Raw genomic sequence first — 7816 nt, forward strand, 5'->3', positions numbered from 1 at the left:
GTAGGATACCAAACTGCCAATTAGGGCCGAGCCCTCCGCTGGGACAAAGGAGGTGGGTCCTCTGGGTCACGCCCCGGATCCCGGGTATTTTATTGGATGAAGGAAGCGTCAGTCATTCTCAGCTTTGCACTCTGATTGGGCCATTAGATGTGGGTGTGGGCCAGGTCCTTTTGGCTCGCCTTGGCTTGTCCAGGGTTTGTAGGGGATGCGTTTGGTATCCTGGGCCTCCTGCAGGCTGGCCTCAAGCAAGTTCGGGCCGTGTATCCGGCCGTATTCCTTTGGGCCGGCCCATCCTGGAGGGCGCACATCGTTAGCAGGGAGAGGCCCACAGGAGGGTGCCGGCTTCCCGAGCTGCTCCCAGGCCTCCAGGCCGGCCACAGCGGACGCCCCCGCCCCGCCCCGCCCCGCCCCGCCCCCACAGCCGGATGTTGTGATTTCTCTCCACCCACACAGCCTTGTCCGCCCTCGGCCTCTGCTGCCTTATAAGGCAGCGATACCACCCCAAGACGTAGGGAATGAACTCACACCCATTATACAGGTGGGGAGCTGAGGTCCAGTGGAGGGCTGCAGGCCTAAGACTAGGGAGAAAACAAGGCCGAAATTTTACAGCTAATCAACACCTTCTAGCTCAACATCCTACTCCCTCCACCCTCACTTCACACACCAGGAAACGGAGGCTTGCCCAAACTTGCGGATAAGGCAGAGCCCGATTCAACTAGGCTTCTCTGATTCCTATCCATTCATTCATCCAAAAATACAGAGCATGCACTTTGTGCCAGGCACTGGGCCAGGTGCTAGGGAATACAGTGGTGCCAGCAAGATTGTCAATCTCTCTGCCTACCTGCTAGAAGGGGGATAAATATGGTAATCCTATGAGTAAACAAATAAATGGGATGGTCTAAGGGAGTGACAAGTGCTATTGAGACATTAAGACAAAATAGGGGAAATGGTCTCAGGATGTGACATTTGAGCAGATCCAACCACACAAAGATCTAGGGGAACAGAGTTTCAAGCAGAGGCAACAGCAAGTGCAAAGCTTTGAGCCTAGAGTAAGTTTGGTATGTTCAAGGAACAGGAAGAAGGCCTGTGTAGCTTCAGGGCCCAAAAGTCTGAGATGAGTTGAAGGCGCAGGGATTCTAGGTAGATCCTGAAAGGCTTTGTAAACCACGGAGAGGAGTTTGTTTTTCTTAAATGAAATGTGGAGCCTTTGAAAGGATGATTTATACTTTTATTTTATTTTTAGGCCACGTGGCATGTGGGATCTTAGTTCCCCGACCAGGGATTGAACCCGCACCCCCTGCATTGGGAGCACGGAGTCTTAACCACTGGACCTCCAGGGAAGTTCCTGACTTACACTTTTAAAAGATCACTCTAGCTAGTAGACTTTCAGGGGGCCAAGAGTGGAAGCAGAGTGACCAGTTGGGAGCCTACTGAATTGCAGGAGAGAGAGGATGGTTGCTTGGACTGAGAAAGTGGCAGTGGAGATGGAGAAAAGTGCATGGATCTAGGATACTTTGGGGAATAAAGAAAAGTACTTTGAAGGAAGGAAACCCAGTGGCCAGTAGGACAAAGGGCAGGTACCTCACCCAGTGAAGGGTGTTGTGTCTAAGTGAGACCTGAGAGTTAAGTGAGAATGTGCAGGTTTCAGAGGTAACTGGAGTGGGAGGGAAAGAGCCTCTGGATAGAGGGCCAACACATGTTCAGAGTTCTGTAGAGGAAGGTGGTTAAGGGCTCATGCATTTGGCACCTGAGGGCAGAGCATTGAACTAGAGTTTCAGGTACACATTGGGGTGTGCATGGGGAGGCCTTGAAGAGGCCTGGATCAGGGAGGTCCTTGGAAGCTAGGTAAGGAGTCTGGACTTCATTTTGAGAGTGGTGGGGAGCTGTCCAGGGTGTGCTAAACCAGGGAGTAGTTTGATCATATTTGCTGACTCAGCCACACTGTGCTATGGGTGGGGTGAAGGGTGGGGAGAGAGGGGCTTAGGCTGACTTGTAAACACTGATTGTTTTGACGCCCAGCATCTGAACACCCCTCCCCTTTGGGAGGAAACCTATAAAATGCAGAGGCAGGCCCTGCTTTCCACTAGGGAAATCAGGAGGCAGAATTTCCTCTCTAAGGTCCCTGGTACCTGGAGCGTTTCCAATGTTTGCAAGCAGGTCTTTGAAATCCAATGCAAATGATTAACATAAGACATCAGAGGACCATTTAGGGTTCATTGTGGTGGCAGTGGAAGAAGAGGGGGAGGTGGTCGAGCCAGGCCCTTCCTGGGGTAGGGGAATTCAGCAAGCACCCGAGAGCATCCAATCAGTTCCTTGTCTGCCTAAGTTACCCAGAATCGGCTTCATTGTTTAGAGCCAAGTATCCTGAGTAAGACAGGTGGGAGACCCTTTTAAGAGGAATCATTGGAGAGAGGAATGATGCACTGTGCTGGGGCGGTGGCCAGTGGGTGCAGACAAGTGGCCAGGTTGAGAGCTATCATAGAGCTCAAATGAATAAGACTTGGTGATTGATATGGGGTGAGGAGGGGATGGTATCACACACAACTCTTGGGTTCTGACTCTTCAACCTGTTCTCTAGCTATGACCAAAGTGATCCTTTTTAAAAGGGAAGTCTGCCACCATTCGTCTGACATATGCACTTCTAGGGTTTATCCTACAAATATAATTGCACTCAAGCAAAATAAGAAATGAATATTCAAGGTTGCTCACTGCAGCATTGTCCAAAAATACCAAATGTACTAATTGTCCTTAATAGGGACTAGTTAAGTAAACTTTGGTCCTTTCCTGTACAGGAATACTATGTAGCTTTAAAAAAAAAAACTGTGGGGGTGTTCTTCATGTACTGATATAAACAATCTCCAAGATATATTGTTAAATAAAAAAAGCGGGACTTCTCTGGTGGTCCAGTGGCTAAGACTCCATGCTCCCAATGCAGGGGGCCTGTGTTCAATCCCTGGTCAGGGAACTAGATCCCGCATGCCTCAATTAAAAGATCCTGCATGCCGCAACTAAGACCTGGCGCAGCCAAATAAATAAATTAAATAAATATTTTAAAAATCTTAAAAAAATTGAAAAAAGCAAAGTGCAGAACAGTGGGTAAGGTTTGCTAGTAGTTGTATACAAAAGGTCAGGATAGGCTAGGTTATGCTGCAGTAACAAACAATCCCCAAATTTCAGTGACTTAAAGCAACAAAAGTTTATTTCTCAGGTACACCCTGTGTCCAGTGCAGGTTGTTGGGAAGTGAGGAGGCTCCACTAGGAGTAGTCACTCAGGGACCCAGGACACTAGGGCCTCCCTGTCAATCTGCACTTCTGCAATGTCAGGCAGTAAAAGGAAATGTGGGGAATCATATGATGGCCCTTAAAGCTTGCATCTGAAAGTGACACAAGTCACTTCTGCTCACATTTCACTGGTTAAGGTAACCACATGGCCACAACTAAGTTGAGAGGGGTGTGGAAATCCAACACTACTGTGGGAGATTGTATTTTCCAAAGATGAGTGTAGCAGTACACTCCCATCCCACAGGCATTTCTGCGGTGTGACCTTGCCACCCACACAGCAAGAGGTGGGCTCTCATTTCCCTGCCCTTACCTCTGGCCTGGCCTTAGTGACTCTTGTCATCAGTAGAATATGGTGGAAGTGATACACATGAGATCTGAGGCCAGGTCACAAAAGGCCATGGAGCCTGGGTTTCTTGCAATGCTTGTTCTCTAGAAGCTTCTCTCAGGATGTTCCTTCAGGCTCATCAGCTGTGCTGTGATGTGATAAGCCCACACTGAATAGATTGGTCACGTGTAGGTAGGTGCTCTGCTATGGTTGACAGTTCCAGCTGAGCCCAGCCTTCCAGTTGTCCCACCTAGAGCACAAGAAGCCCCTGGGTGATTCCAGCTCCCAGGCATTCCCATCAGCCCCAGCTGAGGCCCCTGGCATTGTGGTGCAGACAGCCATCCCTGCTGTGTCCTGCCTGAATTCCCAACCCGCAAAATCCATCAGCCTAATAAGTTGGTGTTTTATGCCACTAAGTTGTGAGTGGTTTGCTACCCAGAAATAGATTCTGGAATAACGACTATACGCCTGGAAGGAGAATAGAATTGGAAATATTTAGTGAACAACACTAACTCCCACAGATGAATCTGCTTCTGTATGCATGGACCCCCCTCTGGAAGGCCACACGAGGTACAGGAACACTGGTTGCCAATAGGAAGGGGGAGTTAAGTGGCTGGGGACAGAGCTGGAGGGGGGCTTTTCATCTTATACCCTTTGTTTTTGTTTTTTGTTTTGTTTTTTAAATGATTTGTATTTATTTATTTATTTAATTTTATTTTTATTTTTGGCTGTGTCAGGTCCTTGTTGTAGCATGCGGGATCTTTTTTCTGTTGTGGTGCGTGGGCCTCTCTCTAGTTGTGGCGTGCGGGCTCCAGGGCAGGTGGGCTCTGTAGTTGTGGCGCGCGTGCTCTCTAGTTGAGGTGCAAGGACTCAGTAGCCCCGCGGCATGTGGGATCTTGGTCAGGGATCAGTTCCCTGACCAAGGATCGAACCCGCGTCCCCTGCATTGGCAGGCAGATTCTTTACCATTGGACCACCAGGGAAGTCCCCTTATACGCTTTTGGACTTTAATCTTGTATCATGTGACTCTATTGCTTATTTTAGAAACAATCAACCTGGTCCTGTCACTCTCCTGCTCAGGACCCCCTGGTGGCTTCCTGGGGTGGGCAGCCTCTAAGATGACCCCAGTGATCCCCCCTCCTGATATTCACCCCCTGATGCGATCCCCTTTCCTCAAGCATGGAGTGGACCTAATGACTCACTCCTAGTGAAAAGAATGCAGCCAAAGTGTTGAAATGTCACTTCCAAGATCAGGTTACTAAAAGGCTGTGGCTTCTGTTTTAGGTGCCTTCTCACCCCCTTGCTGGCTCACCCTCAAGGAAGCTGCTCTATGGAGAGGCCTACATGGCCAGAACTGAGGTCTCTGGCCAACAGTCAAGAAGGACCTGAGGCCAACAGCCTTGTGAATGAACTTGGAAGTGGACCCTACCCCAGTCGCACTCTCTTGTAGTTTAAGCCGCTAAATTTGGGAGCAATATGTCATCTCTTATTAGCTGCAGTAGATAACTAAGACACCTCCCATTACACTTAAAAATAAAACCCAAACTCTTCCCCTTGGCCTACCAGGGCCCAACTTGATCTGGGCCTGTGTAGCTCTCCAACAGTATTTCATACACCTCTCCCTCTTGTCACACTGTGGAGCTGCACTGTCCAGTACGGTACCCACTGGCCACGTGTGGCTATTTAAATTAAAATTAAAATTAAATAAAATGAAAATTCAGTTCCTCCATCATACTAGCCACTTTTCAAGTGCTCAATAGCCACATGTGACTAATGGCTACTGTATTGGAGAACACAGGTAGAGAATATTTCCATCATTGCAGAAGTTCTGACAGGCAGTGCTGGTCTGGAGGAAGGAGTGGCTTCCATTTGTACAAATGTTCCATTATGGTGGCCTGAATGACTGGGATAAAAATGGTGCCACCGAGTGAGGAGGAATGAAGGATGATGGGCTGGGTACCTTCTGACCCCCTAAACTTGTCTTTGAATAGGCAGTTCTGCCACCTCTTGAAATGTACGCCCCCAAGTCTCTGCTACAGAGGAGTGGGGTCTGTGTGTGTCTGTGGATCCAGGCACCTGTGAGCAGGAACTTGATGGTTTCTCCCTTCTCATTCCATAGACTGACACCCCAGGTATGGAAAGACAGAAACCAGGGTGAGGAGATGGTGCCTTTCTGCTCTGATACAAAGCAGTTGATGGAAGGGACCCAGATGTTCAGGGGGAACTGGGCACGCGTGTAGAAATTGCTGAGGCGGGGGGTGTCCACATGGGAAAGTTTCTTTGTAAACTCCTATAGACTGAAGGTTTCCTGATTGAAGTTCGTTGCTGTTTTTTTCCCTCCAGTCCCTGCTTCTAAGGTCATCGTTTTCCTATTCTTTTTTTTTTTTTTTTCTCATTAAACTTTTTTAATGGGCCTCAAATTCTGTGACAGATTTTTGGTCAAGTTGTTTCCATTAAAAAGTACTGATTTTAAAAACTAATAACTTAAAACTGCCACACACAAAACAAATGGTCCACAACACATTCTCCTTTCCTTCTGAAGGTTTTACGATGCATTGTTATCATTAACCAGTCTTTTGCTATTAAACTTAAATGGCCAATTGAGACAAACAGTTCTGAGACCGTTCTTCCACCACTGATTAAGACTGGGGTGGCAGGTACTGGGGATAATATTCATTTAGCCCTCTGAGCTTTCTGGGCAGAATTGGTGACCTTGCCAGCGCCAGCTGCCTTCTTGTCCACTGCTTTGATGACACCCACAGCAACCGTCTGTCTCATGTCACGAACAGCAAAGCGGCCCAGAGGAGGATAGTCAGAGAAGCTCTCAACACACATGGGTTTGCCAGGAACCATATCAACGATGGCAGCATCACCAGATTTCAAGAATTTGGGGCCATCTTCCAGCTTTTTCCCAGAACGACGATCTATCTTCTCCTTCAGCTCAGCAAACTTGCAGGCAATGTGAGCTGTGTGACAATCCAGCACAGGTGTATAGCCGGCACTGATTTGGCCTGGATGGTTCAAGATAATCACCTGAGCTGTGAAGCCAGCTGCTTCCATCGGTGGGTCATTCTTGCTGTCACCAGCCACATTGCCACGACGAACATCTTTGACAGACACGTTCTTGACATTGAAGCCCACGTTGTCCCCAGGAAGGGCTTCACTCAAAGCTTCATGGTGCATTTCAACAGATTTCACTTCAGTTGTCACGTTGACTGGAGCAAAGGTGACCACCATGCCAGGTTTGAGAACACCAGTCTCCACTCGATCCACAGGGACAGTGCCGATACCACCAATTTTGTAGACGTCCTGGAGGGGCAAACGCAAGGGCTTGTCAGTTGGGCGAGTTGGTGGCAGGATGCAATCCAGAGCTTCAAGCAGTGTGGTCCCACTGGCATTGCCATCTTTACAGGTGACTTTCCATCCCTTGAACCATGGCATGTTAGCACTTGGCTCCAGCATGTTGTCACCATTCCAGCCAGAAATTGGCACAAATGCTACTGTGTCGGGGTCGTAGCCAATTTTCTTAATGTAGGTGCTGACTTCCTTTACAATTTCCTCGTATCTCTTCTGGCTGTAGGGTGGCTCGGTGGAATCCATTTTGTTAACTCCAACAATTAGCTGTTTCACACCCAGAGTGTAGGCCAGAAGGGCATGCTCACGGGTCTGCCCATTCTTGGAAATACCTGCTTCAAATTCACCAACACCAGCAGCAACAACCAGGACAGCACAGTCAGCCTGGGATGTGCCTGTAATCATGTTTTTGATGAAGTCTCTGTGTCCTGGGGCATCAATGATGGTCACATAGTACTTGCTGGTCTCGAATTTCCATAGGGAGATATCAATGGTGATACCACGCTCCCGTTCAGCTTTCAGTTTGTATAAGACCCAGGCATACTTGAAGGAGCCCTTCCCCATCTCGGCAGCCTCCTTCTCGAACTTTTCAATGGTTCTCTTGTCAATCCCACCACATTTGTAGATCAGATGGCCAGTAGTGGTGGACTTCCCCGAATCTACGTGTCCGATGACAACGATGTTGATGTGAGTCTTCTCCTTTCCCATTTTTGCTTAGGTTTAGCGGTGGTTTTCACAACACCTGTGTCCTGGCGACAAACCCGTTGCGAAAAAGCTGTTTTCCTATTCTTTAAGCTACTGACTTACAGTGCTGATCACTAGCGGTTTTGTTTTGTTTTAGGAACTTCCTGGTAA

The 7816-nt window shown here is 48.3% G+C and overlaps 1 pseudogene across 1 annotated transcript; it reads right to left on the reverse strand.

The window, feature by feature from the left end:
• Positions 1-5971: 5971 nt before the first annotated feature.
• LOC309656732 (elongation factor 1-alpha 1 pseudogene) lies at positions 5972-7741 on the reverse strand (annotated as a pseudogene). Its single transcript has one exon. The product of its transcript is annotated as an elongation factor 1-alpha 1 pseudogene (transcript).
• Between the last annotated feature and the right edge of the window lie 75 nt (positions 7742-7816).

The sequence above is a fragment of the Balaenoptera physalus genome (assembly GCF_965194825.1).
Source record: "Balaenoptera physalus genome assembly, chromosome: 3".
Taxonomy (NCBI): Eukaryota; Metazoa; Chordata; class Mammalia; order Artiodactyla; family Balaenopteridae; genus Balaenoptera; species Balaenoptera physalus.